Source organism: Pan paniscus, chromosome Y (assembly GCF_029289425.2).
Source record: "Pan paniscus chromosome Y, NHGRI_mPanPan1-v2.0_pri, whole genome shotgun sequence".
NCBI classification, from domain to species: Eukaryota; Metazoa; Chordata; class Mammalia; order Primates; family Hominidae; genus Pan; species Pan paniscus.
This window is the reverse complement of record NC_073273.2, coordinates 1,084,952-1,101,674: the sequence shown is the minus strand read 5'-3', so window position 1 is coordinate 1,101,674 and position 16,723 is coordinate 1,084,952. Positions and strand designations below refer to the sequence as shown.

The 16,723-nt window shown below is 40.2% G+C and overlaps 1 pseudogene; it reads right to left on the bottom strand.

The window, feature by feature from the left end:
- Positions 1–439: 439 nt before the first annotated feature.
- The window catches only part of LOC129393051 (ankyrin repeat domain-containing protein 18B-like), a 28,581-nt pseudogene continuing 12,297 nt past the window's right edge, over positions 440–16,723 (bottom strand).

Genomic DNA, 16,723 nt, shown 5'->3' with positions numbered 1-16,723 from the left:
GGGACACATATTCAAATTGCATCATCAATCTTTGAATATAAAGACATCCACAGCAGGCTTTATCCAGCCAACTTCTTTGAGACTCTTTATAGAGTTTGAAGTCTAGAGCATATACACTAAAATATTCATACTTTGAAAAACAATAAAGTGGTATTATCATTTTTCCAAAAGTTACAGCAGTAGTTTAGGCATTCATAGTATGATTTAGTTCACGATTGCTACTGTTTCTATTCTATCACCATATTAACTGTTTCCTATACAATTCTGTATTCAGCTGGATTTCAGTTGAGCACAAAACCATCCTTGTACTAGCTCTTTGCTAGTGTTATTGTTCTGCTGTAGAAAGTATCCTTGAACTGGAAACCGTCCACGATTGAGTATCGAGTCATTCAACACTGTCAATTCCTGGGTGACTTTTTGAAAAAGTAGTATCTCTTGTTGCAAGAAATGCTGCATCTGTGAGTCCATGTCTCTCACTGGAATTGGATGGAAGTGGTGAATTTCAGCCAAAGTGGCCAAAGAAATCCTGTTCCTGTGATTCTGACGTCATCAGCCTCTGCACCTCTGTCTTCCCTTCAGCCACATGTTGCCTGCTCTCCATGACTTTGGTAAGAGCTTCCTTGTGTATGTGGATGATGTCCAGGATGTTGGTCTGGTGTCCCTGAGACAGCACTAACAGGTCCATGGCTGGGTCCAGGTCCTCCTGGACTGACTGGCAAAGAGCTCACTGACAGAGTGGAAGGCATCTATACTGAAGTGGATGGCCTGGTCCAGCTCCAAGGCCTGGCTGAGGCTGAAGAAGAACTGTCAGGCTTCTGATGCTCTTTCTCAAAGCCTGCCACCACTCATTGGCTGTGAAGTTGAGCTGAGTGCCCTGTTGTCCATCTTCTTGGAGAAGCACTTGAAGCCGTCAATCTTGCTCTCCCACTCCTAAAAGTTGAGTGTCACACTGAGGGTGGGCTCAGAGCCAGGAAGAATCTGGCACTCACCATCTCATCCTTCTCAGCCTTCCTCTTACCCTGTCTCCAGGCTATCTCTTCAGTGCTGGTGGGGCACATCAGGAAGTGACAAAAAATGTGGCACTGCACCTGCATCCAGAAGCTGGCTGTGTGGTTCATCTACAAGATTGGGCCCTTTCTGCACTTGAACATAGATCCACTTCACCATAGATGCCTTCCACACTGTCAGTGAGCTCTTTGCCCATCAGCCCAGGCAGGACCTGGACCCAGTCATGGACATGTTAGTGCTGTCTCAGGGACACCAGGCCAACATTCTGTACATCATCCACATACACAAGGAAGCTCTTACCAGAGTCCTCCTCAAGATGGCCTGAGGTCTGCCTCTTGGCACCCGAGAAGCCCACAGTGCTGTAGAAGCCCCAATGCTTGGACTGGAGCCCCAAAGGTGGCACACACCCCAGTTCTGAGCCTGCTGCTCATTTCCTCTATGTGGCTCCATTTGCAGCACATTTGTTGCACTGAGGCCTGTGCATGCCAGGCAAAGCCAAGCTGGCTCAAAGAGCAACCACCCACCTCTGCAAGGGTGTGCCAGGAGCCAGTGGACCAGCCACCAACGTCACTCCCTGCCAGTCAGGGTAAATCAGTTATTCTGCCCTGGAGGTGGAGCCCCAGTACCATCTGCTTTTCCTCAGGCCTCCACTCCATCAGCTGTCAGGTGGTGGTCACTCAGACTGTGGGAAACTGGCCATCCCTATTTCCTTGAGTGGGTGAGGTTGGTGACTGTTCCACCTGCTCCTGGCACACCCTTGCAGAGGTGGCTGGTTGCTCTTTGAGCCAGCTTGACCTTGCCTGGCATGCACAGGCCCCAGGTACTGAGAAGTTGCTCCGAGTAAGTTTGTCTTGGGCCAAATTCTAAGTCTGGCCAGGGCCACAGAAGGCTGAGTCCCCTGGGTGGTAATCCTGGCTGCTGCAGGGGGGCCCATGGTGCCCCTCCCCTCCCAGGGCTCAGGATGAGGTCCAACTGGGACAGGATGCTTTAGGTATGGGACTTGTGCCCCAGGAGGGGACCTCTGTCACACACGTTGGGTGAGAATATGTATGGCATGCTGCTGGCTGCCAGGGCTGTTTGGTTGCACGTTCTCCCTTCCCTTCAGGGACCTCAAAGTGACCAGCTTCCCCTTTATGAATGACTTCGCAAGGCCCAGGAGCCATTTGGGGCTGCAGAGCAGCTGGCTGCATGCTGCCCTGGCTTCTTCCATGTTGTGCTGGTCACTACCTACCATGGGGGGTCAGATGCAGGCACAATGTAGGACGATTGTCTCTGGACCTGTGTCTTGGTTATCATGGAGCTAGACTGGGCCTGGTGACAGGGCCCTGATGGGGTTGTCCTGTGGGGTCACGGAGGTGATCAGAAAAGATGCAGAATGGAATTGCTGCGAGGATGAATGAGATGACTGTCAGCACATAACAGGCAGCCGGTGAGTGTTCAGGGATTACCCTCAGTAGCTGCCCAGAGGCCAAAACCACCCACCTGATAGTGACTTTCCCCAAGCCAGGAGGAAGAGAAAAGAGCAGGTCCCACTCACCTGAGTCTGATCAGTGAGCTGTGTTGAGATGGGCCTCTCATCTAGAAAATGGTCTTTCATGCAGAGCTACTCACAGACACTGCTGTGTGTCTCTAACTGCTCTACAACACAGAGGCGATGGGGACTCAGCAACGGTGACATTGTGGGGTGACACAACCCACCACCATGGGAGTCTGCTTGGGTCAACAGGGCTCAGAGTCAGTGTCCTCTATCCCCTGAACTGACATGTGTGTATGCAATGTATTTGTGTATGCATCTGTGCCTGTGTGTGTGTGTGTGTGTGTGTGTGTGTGTGTATGTGTGTGTTTGTCTTGCTTCTCTGGACAGGCCTAGCTTCTCCACTCATGGGTGCACCCAGGTCCTCATCACTGTCACCTTAGAGCATTAGAGCCTCTATAGGTGCTCCCCAATCTCTGCCCTCCCCACCCATGGTGGTCCTGGGGATGCAGACAGAGGAGGGGCACTGCATAATGCTGAGAGGGCTGGCACCCTCTCTAGGTGGAACACAGGTCATTTGTAAAGTTGTAGGTTTGCCAAGCAGTATTGGATTCAACACATCTTCTCACCTTCTCTTTCCAGCCACACTCCAGGGTGCTCTGACTCACTTTCCCTGCAGATGGAGGCAAGGAGGCTCCACAGACAACCCCCCTGCCTGAGGTCACATAGTGGCCAGCAGGCAAGCTACTGACCAACTGCCCCTGACCAGGTTCCCAGTGATGAGTGATGAGGCCCCTAATGACCACTCCTCCATTGACCAGGTCCCACTGATCAAGTCCCCACTGACCATGTCTTCCTAACCAGGCCCACACTTAATAGGACTCACGGGCCAGACCCCACTGACCAATTTTCCACTGACCTGGTCCCCATTGACAAGACCAGGTTCCCACTGACAAGACCACAATTTACCAGGTTGCTGCTCACCCGACCCCCCACTGAACAATTCTCCATGAACGAGTACCCAGCTGACAGAGCCCCCTCTGACCAGGCCCTCACTGACCAGGCTCCAAGCCACTAAGGCCCCACACTGACCAGGCCTGTGATATATTGTGTATGCCCCACCAACCAGTTTTTCATTGTTTATGTTCCAACAGATCAGGCCCCACTAATAAAGCCACCACTGACTAGGTCCCCCCACTGACCAGGCTTCCAATGACTAGGTCGCCAGGTCCCCGCTAATGAGGCCTTTACTGAGGAGGCCGCCACTAACCAGGCCCCTGCTGATCAGGTCCCAAATGACTAGGTCCTGATGACCAGGTCATCTCTGACCATGGTCCACTGACCAGGCCCCGGAGCAACGGGGTTCAAAGTCTCATTACAATGTCCCCCTCAGCTCATAGACCCTCCCTCCCTGCATGTGTGCCCAGAGGTCAGGCCCTGGGGGTTTTTTGAGGACATGGCCTTTCCTCCAAGACACAGGGAGAGACAGTTGGCCTCAGGCTCCAGGTTCCCAGCTCCACACTCACCCCAAAGGCCCTCTGGGCCCATCTCAAAGGAGAAAGTGAGGTGGCCTGACACTGCCTGGACACACCATCTACCCTATTCCTGAGTGTCAGAGTGTGAGGAAGGGAGGGACATTTGGCAGATAAGGCACGCTGTGCTGTTGGGTCTCTCAGGGCCCTTCTCACAGAGCCCCGATCTAAAGACACAACACAGAGGCTACAGGAATACTAATCCAGAACCTCTGAGACAGCCAGGGACCACATGAGGACTCTCCCCAGACAGCCAGAAGGCCCTTTGCTAGTTTCTTGGTACCTCAGTGGATGTGGCAGTGGTTCTTCCGTTGAGGACCAGTGAGTACACACTGGGGAGGGCTCACCTGTGCTTCCTCAGTGGCTCCAGCTCTGCTTCTAAAAAAAATTACTCATTCCAGAGCTGGCGCAGAGAAAATACAAGCTGAGCTTAGAACATCTTCTGCCAGAAAGTAAAAAAGTGCCGACAGAGTAATGGAGACAAATCAAAGAGACATAAAGTCAGCTTGGAATGTCTACTACTGGCCTAATCTTGGGGAATTGGAGCATCAGAATCATGAGCTTTCCTTCTCCCTTATTTATTGGTTTTATTTCTCCATGTAGAACAAAGAAGAGAATAAGGAAATAATCATCTGGTAACCATCATAGTAATAATTGTTCAAACACAAGTCATCCATGAAATGCTAAATCTAGTGGTTTCTGAGGAGTAACCAGATATTTACAGAGCCTCAAAGTATCTCCATACAAAATACGGTTGAACTACAAAAATAAAATTGTAACATTAGCATGGACAAACCTGGCAGGTACTCCTTAACTCTCCTAAGTAATAAAAACTGTAAAATGCAAATAAGCCTTCGATGACCTTTACTAACTTTTACTAAAGTATCAATGATGACTTGGTTGTTTAAACAGCTGACATTTGGGCAATTTGAGTATGTCAAACTCAATAATACTGGTTTTCATTTGCAAGATCCACTTAAAACTTAAGGAGGCCAAAAAACATCATTTAAAATACCCTATAAATTATAATCATACATATGATACAAAAATATCCTACTTCAGTAAATATTGGAATGTTATATATTTTATGAGAAACAATTAAAATGTGTAAATAGCCCAGTAATAAAGTTTTATAATCCTTTAAATCATCATACAATTTTTCCTTAAGACTTTATGGTTAAATATTCTCTTCATTATTTGTGGCTTACCCGTGGATTCTAGAGAAGAAAGTAGATGGGAGCAAGTGTCCAATACAGCAACAGCTGGAAAGAAAAATAAAGAATTTTGTTCTTTACCTAAAACACTTCAGTTAACTAAGTGTGAGTTTAAAAACTAAAGACTTGAGAACTTTATCACAGTTAATAAGAATGAGAAATATGTATGTACATTTACAATACAAAATTACTATTTAATAATTTACACATGGCGTTAATTCTAATTGTGTTTAAATATCAGAGCTTTTTCAGTCTTCATTCATGTAATCAACAGCCACATGCTAAGGTACTAGAACCAGCACTGGAATTACAAGATGAAGATGGCATGGTCCACCTCTCAACAGTCATAAGCTATAACCTAAAAAACAGACAGGCAGGCAATGTCCATATAGAGTCATAGATACCATGACAGGTATACAGCAGGGCACTACTGAAACACAGAGAAGGGACATCTACCCACTTTTATGTCAATATCATGGGCTTTCTGGTGGAGGAGATAACATAGGTTGATACCTGAAGGACAAGGAAAAGCTTTCCAGATAGAGGAAAGAGGCAAAGGCAAAGAGCCTGAGGTGAGGAAGAGCCCTGCAGAGTTCCACTCCATCCAGTTTGGTGCTAGAGCAAAGGGCAGAGTGCAGTAAGTGGTGAGAGACAAGGCTGAGTAACTTGAAAAGAATTACATTGACATGGGTGTTTTTATTTCATGGTGAAAAATTTGGAACTTTTCCTGAGAACAAGTGTAAGCCAATGACACAGTAAATTAGAGGAGATTTAAAATGTCACCTGTCAATTGACTGCTTATGAAGGGTTATTGCTCAGCTAAGTATTTCTGAATGAGTCTTAGGTCTGTTGGCCTTCAATCTCTACCAAAACCCTGAGAACTTGATGATGCCTTTGTTTTCTGAGAATCGTTTCAGTGTGCTGGCTGACAGTTCCATGAGGATGGCAAAACTTAAGAAAGTGTAGAGCCAGTGAAAAAGAGATGCACAGACTTCTTGGGAACTGTTTAAGCTTTGGAACATGATGAATTTATGGTGCATAAGTACAGTCTTCTCTGTGAAAGTTTTTGTTTTCACATCTTTCATTAGATGTGTGTAAGAAAAAAAATATTGATGTAGTATCTACTAACCCAAGAATGAAAAGGAATGCCATTTGCTTTTTACACTTTATTTCTAAAATAAACCTAAATTTAATTAATAAATTTTGTCAACATACTTCTCTTTGTTTCTCTAATTATTCATTCTACACAGTCCGGCCCCATCTAAAATAAGTAAAAATAATAATAATGTCTAAATTAAACAAGAAACATTATCATGAAAATCATGTATCACTTACAAAATGTGGCCTTTAGTATTTTTAGTGACTAGACATAACTTGAAGTTTGCTTAAATAGAAAAATAATCACATAAATAAAATAAAATTTCTACTTATTTTAGGTTTAGATAACAGAGGATGTATATGTGTAATGCTGTTTAGAGTAATCTGACAAAAATGCAGTTAATATTGATCTATTGCATATACATGATTTTAGAAAGGTAGTGTTTTATTAGTACAAAGGTTAAACAATGGCCAGGCATGGTGGCTGATACCTGTAATCCCAGCACTTGGGGAGGCCAAAGCAAGCAGATCACAAGGTCAGGAGATCGTGACCATCCTGGCCAACATGGGGAAACCCCATCTCTACTAAAAATACAAAAATTAGCTGGGCGTGTTGATGTGCACCTGTAGTCCCAGCAACTTGGGATACTAAGGCAGGAGAATTGCTTGAAGCCAGGAGGTGGAGGTTGCAGTGAGCCAAGACTTCACCACTGCACTCCAGCCTGGTGACAGAGTGAGACCCTGTCTCACACACACACAAAAAAGATTAAGTAATTAAAGCCATCTTTTGCAATGAATGCATTGCTTTGAAATTCTTAGAAAACTCTGCCCTTTATAAAACTTTAATCCATTTTTTAATTCAATAAATTTTATCTTAAAAAGAAATTTCTGTTCTCTACTTATAGTAAACTTTTCTTTTTTTTCTAGTTTGTATTCTAAATTAACGTGGTACCTCTGTAGGTTTCTTCCAAAGGCATAGTGAGGGATACCAACGTTTGCAGTACAATTAAACCCATCACACAGGTTGTGAGCATAGGACCCAATAAGTAGTTTTTCAACCCTGGCCCTCCCCGATCTTATTTCCCAGTGTCTATTATTCCCATCTTTATGACAATGTGCACCCAATATGTAGCTCCCACATGAGTGAAAACATGAGATATTTGGTTTCTGTTTCTGCGTTGGTTTTCTTAGGAGAGAGGATTCCAGCTGTATTCGTGTTGCTGCAAATGACGTGATTGTGTTCTTTTCATGGCTGCATAGTATTCCATGGTATATATGGAATTTTCCAATCTACCTTGGATTTTCAAGCTACCTTGGATGTACCTGGATTGACTCCACGTCTTTGCTATTGTGAATAGTGCTGCAATGAACATACATGTGTATACATGTTTTTGTTACAATGATTTATTGTCCTTTTGGTATACCCCTAGTATAGTAATGGGGTTGCTGCATCCAACAGTCATTCTTAGTTCTTAATTTCCAAACTGCTCTCCATAGTAGCTGAATTAATTTACATTGCCACAAACGGTTTGTGTTCCCTTTTCTCCACAGCCTCCCCAACATCCTTTTTTAAGTTTCTATTTATTATTTGTTTTTAACAAAAGTCATTGTGACTGGTGTGAAATGGTATCTCATTGATGTTTTGTTTGGCATTTTTCTGATGATTAGCAATGGTAAGCATTTGTTAATGTTTGTTGGCCACTTATGTGTGTTATTTTGAGAACTGTCTGTTCATGTCCTTTGCCCATTTTTAATGATCTTATTTATTTTTTGCTTGTTGATTTGTTTAGGTCTCTTATGGATTCTGGATAATAGGCGTTTGCTATATCCATACTTTGTGAATATTTTCTTCTATTCTTTTAGGCTGTCTGTTTAATCCCGTGATCGTTTCTCATGCTGTGCAGAAGCTATTTAGCTAAATTAGATCACACTTGTCAATTTTTGTTATTCTTGCAATTGCTTTTGAGGACTTAGCCATAAATTAATTGACAAATATGATATCCAGAAGAGTATTTCCTAGGTTTTCTTCCAGGATTTTTATAGTCAGAAGATGTACTCTTATGTAAGGAAAGCACAAACCTTTTTTTTGTTTTGTTTTGAGACAGAGTCTCCATCACCAAGGGTATAGTGCAGTGGTATGATCTTGGCTTACTGCAACCTCTGTCTCCTGGGTTCAAGTGATTCTACTGCCTCGGCCTCCTGAGTATCTGAGATTACACATGCCTGCCAACACGCCTTGCTAATTTTTGTATTTTTACTAGAGATAGGTTTCATCATGTTGGCCAGGCTGGTCTCAAACTCCTGACCTCAGGTGATTCACCTGCCTTGGCGTCCCCAAATTTTGGGATTACAAGTGTGAGCCACCATGCCTGGCCAAGCACAAAGCTTTTAACATAAAAATGGAAATGAACATTTTAGTGTTTTGTTTAATTCATAAAATGCAATTATTTTGGATTCTACTAAATAATAAACATCCATCTTTGGCAAAGTGTTTGGATGCCAATCATTCAGTTGTGATTATGGGTGGGAAGAATTGAGATGGTGCAAATAAACTTTTTAAAAATTTTTTTTTATTTTCAAGATGGAGTCTTGCCCTGTCACCCAGGCTGGAGTGCAGTGGTGCAATCTCAGCTCCTGCAACCTCCGTCTCCCAGGTTCAAGCAATTCTCTGCCTCAGCCTTCCTAGTAGCTGGGATTACATGTGCCCACCACCACACCAGGCTAATTTTTTTTTGTACTTTTAGTAGAGATGGGGTTTCACCATCTTGGCCAGGCTGGTCTTGAACTCCTGACCTCGTGATACACCTGCCTCAGCCTCCCAAAGTGCTGGGATTACAGGCATGAGCCACCACACCTGGCTGGTGCAAATAAACTTTAAAAGTGGCATGGGCCGGGTGCGGTGGCTCATGCCTGTAATCCCAGCACTTTGAGAGGCTCAGGCAGGCAGATCACAAGGTCAGGAGTTCAAGACCAGCCTGGCCAAGATGGTGAAACCCTGTCTCTACTAAAAATGCAAACATTAGCTGGGTGTAATGGTGGGTGCTTGTAGTCTCAGCTACTCAGGAGGCTGAGGCAGGAGAATCACTTGAACCCGGGAGGTGGAGGTTGCAGTGAGTGGAGATGGCACCAAGACACTCCAGCCTGGGTGACAGAGTGAGACACTGCCTCAAAAAAAAAGAAAAAAAAATGTGGTATGAACCACAGCTAAACTACAATCAATTAGAGAGTAAGCCAAAGCATCTCAAAGTATATTATCAGTTATCAGGCAATAACATGCAATTTCTAAAACCTAAATTAAATGCAGCTTTTAAAGACATTTCAAACGTGTCAGTTTAGTCACATTTATTGAATAAAGTTAGCAAATGGATATCTGTTGAAAATGAGAGCTCCAGGGAATTAAAAAATGTAAAGTTCCCATTTCCTTTCTGTGTTAACACAGCTAATTATGATCTTTACTTCACATGCAAAAGTCAACAGAACTCAGTATTTCACCAAATTATAAACAAGAATTACGCTAGAGAAATGAAACCCTAAAGAGAAACGGTCATATAACTAACCTCAGTCAAGTAGTTCTGGCAGTTATTTGAAGTCTGAGGTTTGAAGTAGGAATTCTTACAGGCATTTGGGGAATATATTTTCTGTTGAGTCCTATACTAGTAAGATTTTCAACACAAGGTGACTCTCGACCTCGCCTTGTAGGAAGAGTGCTGAGAAAATATTTCACCTGCTCTTTCTCCATAAAGAGCTGATACTGATCATTGCTATTTTCTTATTCGATCTGTAAAGATAGCAAAGACAAATGCTTCATATTTCATTTTTCCTTAAATGATTCTTAATGACTTGCAGTTTTTAAAAACTTACCCTGAGAGTAAACCAAATTACCCACTAAATAGTGTTTTCACACAGAAGATGTGTAAGAGCATACCTGTTGTAAGGAATTATAATTTTAAAATTGTTCTAAAGAAGCACCATTGTTTCTAAGGTGATTTCTACTGAGCAAGCAGTTCAAACAATGTAGACAGGGAAGAGAAATGGCTATCAGTGATGTATGGCTCAACAGGTAAAACTTCCTGCCTTCTAAAATGGCTCTACTTGTAAGATTCTGAAGATTCCATTAGAAATACTTGTATTTAAAGGGTAATAATGTGGGAAAATGAATATGTTGATTTGCTTGATTATAAGAACCACTTCGCTAGAAATAATTATATCAAAACATCATGTTGTACTCCTTAATGTAGGTTAAGAAAACTAAAATGAGTGAAAAAAAATCTAGGAATACTTGTGTTTAGTAAACCAGTTTTAGATTTCACTGTTGTACATTTCACCCATTATCTAGGACCAATTAAACATTTGGCACTGAGGAATAATTCACAGCAACAACTCCTAGGGGAGAACTAGATTGTCTGGTTGGTGATCAAAAAGAACTAAAGCATCTCTGAAGGCAATTAGCCCCCAACACTGTGACCAAGGCCCTGGAGGTGGGGCATGTTCTTTCTGCCTTCCACACACCGCTTCAGGCTGAACAAGGTGTTATTTTTTAACCGCTTTGTGAATTACACTTCTTTAAATTCCTGTGATAATTATTCCCTATTACACAAGGGTGCCTTTCTGTAACATCTTGAATATGTTACACAAATAGTCTTTCTTGAGGCACCCTTTGGTGATAATACTAAAGATCACAATAAAAAACAATTGTGCCCAGAGTAGCAGTACCACTTTGCATTTAGGTTGTGATCCACTGAAAAGTAAATTAAACACATCAATATTTCTATTTAGGGAAATTCTGACAAGTAATTTTATAACAAGATCACTTCATTAATTATAAAGCTTCAAAAATACTTAGTGAAAAAAACTAACAGATCAGGTTAATTACATGAGACTTTTCAGGAAAAAAAGCCATACAAAAGCAAAAAAAAAAAAAAAAATGAGAGGAGAGACAAAAACTGTCTTTGACTAACATTTTAAAGGTAAAATTATTTACTAACATTATTTTTCAAAATTACATTGTCAAATTAGCATTCACTTCCTTCTAATCTCCTGAAGCCATCTCACTAAAAATTATGCTTTTGAAACAAATTAATGAGCTTAATTCATTTTCTATGAGTGTATGTTTTGACTTACTTAGTTAATTTTTTTGACATGGAACTGTTAGCTTTCAATGCTGCTGCAAAGGCTTCCTTATATTCTTCTAACTCAGTTGTAACCTCTTCATAAGCAGTTTTCATTTTGTAGAATTTACAATCCACATCTTTAAGTGTGAGTTCCTTCTTATTTAGTGAAGCTGTATTATATCCTTGTTTAACTGCTCTAATTGTTTTTTATATTGTGCTTGTTCCTAAAACAGAGGAAAAGAATACAATTTTAAAACAATTATAACCTAATTATTATGTTTGTTGCCTTTCATTTTGAGTCAGTGATTCAAAGAGTATTTTTTAATATTTTAAAAAAGAGGATGAAGTTTAAAATATTTCAGCAATATCAAAACTAATAACTGAATTCAGAATTAAGTCTGATTTGTAAAAATTTGAAATCATAATTATGCTAGTATTAATGTAATCTGGTCATATAAAAAGTAATAGAATCTATTCATAATTTTAAAAAGTGATCAATGAACACTGTAGCTTAAGACCAATTCATAATTATCACATAATTTCTAAATCACAATTTTTTCCTATGCCAAATGGTCTTAATCATCAAATGACTCCATAATGAGAATCATTACTCTGAAAGATTGATTTTGTTATAATAATAATGGAAATTTAAATATTTAAAAGAAAAAACAGATACCATTTTTTTTCTAGAACTCTACAAAGCAGATTGCTACAAGAGAGGCAGAGGAAACACTATATATATATATATATATATATATCTCCAAAATAGCAGTGAAATAAATGAAAGCACATTACAAGTAAACTTACCTGATTTAAACAACTCACCTGTAAATGGATTTCTTCTAATTTTTCTACTGCCTGCATTGCCCTTTCATCTAGCTCTGATTTATATTCTTTTAGTTTACTAAGTTCTACCATACTGTTTTCCATATGTGTCTTAGGATTTAATATTTCTTCTTCTAACATCTTTTGATCCTCCTCAAGTTTTTCACATTCCTGTGGTACTTTTTTCATAGATAATAACTCCTGTTGAAAAACTTGATTCTCTTTAGCCAAATTGACACATTTTGAAGATACAGCTTCCTTCTCCGCCATAAGATCATCAAACTGCATGAATAAAATAGTATAGGTTGATAATGAAGTAGGCTGAGAATAATCTAATACAAAACCAATAGCGAATTTTGAAATGCATTTACTTGCAATAAAATGTTATCTGTAATGCAGCAGATTCTTCAAATGTGAACCCTTAAATTACTCAGAATTTTAAGAACAAAGTTAAAGCTACCATGAGTCATAAAAATATATTCTTTACTATCATCATCTTTGCCACAGAATTTTTGTACTTCATTTTACTTTCATTTTTCTGATAATTCATTTTTGTTCCTCCTTAAATGGCACAAAGTTATCTCCTAGTAAAAACTGTCTAACCTCTTTCCTTCATTATCATTCCCCACAGTATGTCAAAAAAAGTTTCAGAGATATCATATTGAGTTATTTAGGCCAAAGTCAATAAATGGGTCTAGGAATAAGACTTTGAAAAATATATTACACTCTATATTAGGCATGGTGGCTCATGCCTGTAATCCTAGCACTTTAAAAAGCTGTGGCAGAAAGATCACTTGAGGCCAGGAATTTGAGATCAGCCAGAGCAACATAGTGAGACCCCCATCCCTAGAAAAAAAAATTTTTTTTAATTACCGGGCATGGTGGTTCATGCCTGTAGACCCAGCTAGTTGGGATACTGAGGTGAAAGGATGGATTGTACCCAGAGTTCAGGGCTGCAGTGAATTATTATCACTGCACTTCTGCCTGGATGACAGACAAAGACCCTATCTCAAAAAAAACCACGAAATAATGAAATCTATGATTAAGGACTCTGATGCTATAAGCCTTTCCTTAAACTGCAAATGTTTCATGTTAATTTGAATTGCATTTTAAGAAGTAATGATTCTTGGGGTAAAGACCATAGAATACGGCACCCAGAAATAAATCCACATATTTCCAGCCAACTGATTTTGGACGAACATGCCAAGAACATACGCTGGGGAAAGGACAGCCTCTTCAAATGAATGACACTGGGAAAACTAAATATCCATATGGAGAAGAATGATATTAGCTTCCTATGTAACACCATATAACAACATAAACTCAGAATCAATTGAAGACTGAAATATAAGGCCCAAAATTATCAAACTACTCTAAGTAAATATAGGGAAAATGCTTGAGGACATTAGTCTGCACAAAGATTTTTATGGGTAAGACATCAGAAGCATAGGCAAACAACAAATCGTAGACAAAAGACACTACATTAAGCTAAAGAGCTCCTGTCCAGCAAACAACTGAGTGAAGAGAAAACCTGTAGAATAGGAGAAAATATTGTCAAGCTATTCACCTAATAAGGGACTAATATACAAAATATACAAAAAAAACTCAAACAACTTCACAGTAAAAAAAATCTGAGTTTAAAATTGGGTAAAATATCTAACTATATTTTTTTTTAGAAAAAGAAATACAAATAGCCAATAAATAAATTTTAAAATGCTCAGTATCACTAATCCTCAGGGAAATACAAATCAAGTCTACAATGTGATATAATCTTGTTTCAATTTGAATAAATTGCTGTCATTGAAAAGACAAAAAAAATAACAAATGCTGGTGAGGCTCCAGAGAACAGTAAACTCTTACATGCTGTTGGTGGGAAGGTAAATTAGTGCAGCCACAATAGAGAACAACAGGAGGTTTTCTCAAAAAAACTAATAATGGGACTGCCGAGGGATCCAGCAACCCCACTACCGGATATTCAGGCAATAGAAAAGAAAACAATAGATCAAAAGGATATCTGTCCTCATATGTTTACTGTAGCTCTATCCACAACAGCTTGTGTATGGAATCAACCAACATGTCCATCACCAAATGAATGGATGAAAAACTGTGGCACACAAACACAGTGGAATACTATTCACCGTATAAAGGAATTAAATCCTGTTATTCGTGGCCACATGTATCAGTCTGACGGATGTTATGTTAAGTGCAGACACAGAAAGATAAATACTGCACATTCTTACTCATGTAAGGGAGCTAAAGGAAAATTGAAGGCTGGGCAATATGGCTGATGCCTGTAATTTCCTAGCTCTTTGTAAGACCAAGGCAAGAGAATCATTTGAGGCCAAAAGTTCCAGAGCTCCCTGGGCAACATAGGGAGATATCTCTACAAAGTCAAAAATCAGACATGTGCAATGGTGCATGCCCATAATGCCAGCTGCTTAGGAGGCTGAGGTGTGAGGATCAGATGGGCCCAAGAGTTTGAAGCTGCAGTGAACTATGATCAAACCACTGTCTCCAGTCTGGGTGACTACAGTTGCCCAGAGCCCAGACTACACTAGCAAGACCCTGTCTCTTAACAAAAAAAAAGCTCACAGAAGTAGGGGAGGGGAGGCTGGTTAATGGATACAGAATTACAGTTAGATAAGAGGAGTGAGTTCTGGTGTTCTGTGGCATTTTAGGGTGAATATGGTTAACTATGACTTATTGTATATTTTTAAAAAGCCAGAAAATTTTGAATGTTCACAATTCAAATAAATGAAAAATGGTTGAAGTAGTAAATGTGCTAGTTAGCTTGATCATTACACACTATAAACGTGTATAAAATATCACTCTATAGCCCATAAATATGTATATATGTGTCAATTAAAACAAAAGAGAAGCTACATTCATCCCATTTAAAAAACAGAATATGGGCCAGCCTTACTGACTTCCTTCTAATGAGTAGAATGTAGTGAAAGGGATACCATGTGGCTTCCCTATCTCAGACTGTTTTCCCTTGGAACCCAGCCCCAATTGTGAGAGCCATCAGGCCACAAAGAGAGCCTGAAAGTGCCTGTGTCAGTGTTCAAGCTGCCTGTCCCAACCAAGTTTACAGCCGATGGCCAGCATCAACCATCAAACAAGTGGGTGACCAAAGCTTCAGAGGATTCCATTTCCCCAACTGATCAGCTGTTCCTAGGGAAGCTGAAGGGAGCAGAGACAAGCTGTCCTGGCCAAGTTTTTCCCAAACCACAGGTTCATGAGCAAAATAAATGTTTTTATTTCAAGCCACAAGACTCTGGGTAATTGTTAGGAAAATAAGTTTTAAAAAGAGACAACAGGAAACATAACTTATGCAGCAGAAAAGAGTCTCCTTTAAAGCAGGATCTAATAAATGTTGATATTTATCTATTGATGTCAAACATTATTGAGAAGCAGTAGATAACCAGGAGAGAGACATAAGCTGCTAAGGAGGAATTTTCCTAAAACTCCTTCAATTATGAACTCTGATAACAAGGCAAGGGTGTCTTCTTACAATTTCCCCTCAAGTTAGGAAGTAAGACTGGGAAGCAAGAAGATGTATGATTTGAAAAACAACTAGAAATACTGGGTGACATAGGCAAAATCAGACATTTACTTGATTTCAATTAACTAAAATTCTAAAAGAAGAAGTTTTGAGTATTTATTAATCAACCTAGTATTCAATTTTCATTTTCTTTTCTAAATGAGGAAATAAGGAGAATATTATGGAATGATTTTTATTCTTCACAGAAGTAAAATAAGCATAGTGTGTTTTTGAGTGTTAAGACACAAATGCAATTTCTCCTTTACCTTACTCCAAGCTTGTTTGTATGGAGAAGTTAAGACCATCCCATCTCTATGTTATGCCACAATACTTCTCTATAGCACACAACTTGGCTCTGAAATTTTGAAAGTCAAAATACTAATCTACTATGTGTCTCTGATAAATTGCCTGAACGTTATCTGATTTTGAAGTGCTGCACTCCTAAGACTTTTTCTTGGAATGAGTTAAACGTTTTATTCCAAGAATCCTCTACTGAGCTAGAAAGCAGAGCTGTGCATCTCTGTTTCAGTAAAGGGAGGTCAACACAGGGAACTGTGGTTTCTGAGAATGCAAGATCTGCACTAAGAAAAGGATTAGCCACAGTGCTACCCAAGAGAACCAGCTACCAGGAGGAAAGAGGGTCTGTAAACTGCAAGATGATGACTTCATTTGATTTCCACTGAGAAAAGCTGGTGGCTCAGACTTAAACTTCTCCTTCCTAGATGGTAAACATCTATGGAAGGTTCTATGAATTATAATGAGTTAGTAAAACATAATGCACTGAATATTAGACTATGTCAGCAGATCCTGTAACCAAAACTTACTGAAAATATAACTATAGTGGGAGGCAATGGAAAAGAGACTAAAGGCTTGAAAGGAGAAAAAAAGAAATTAAGTGTGTCTTGTAAGCCTGGCGT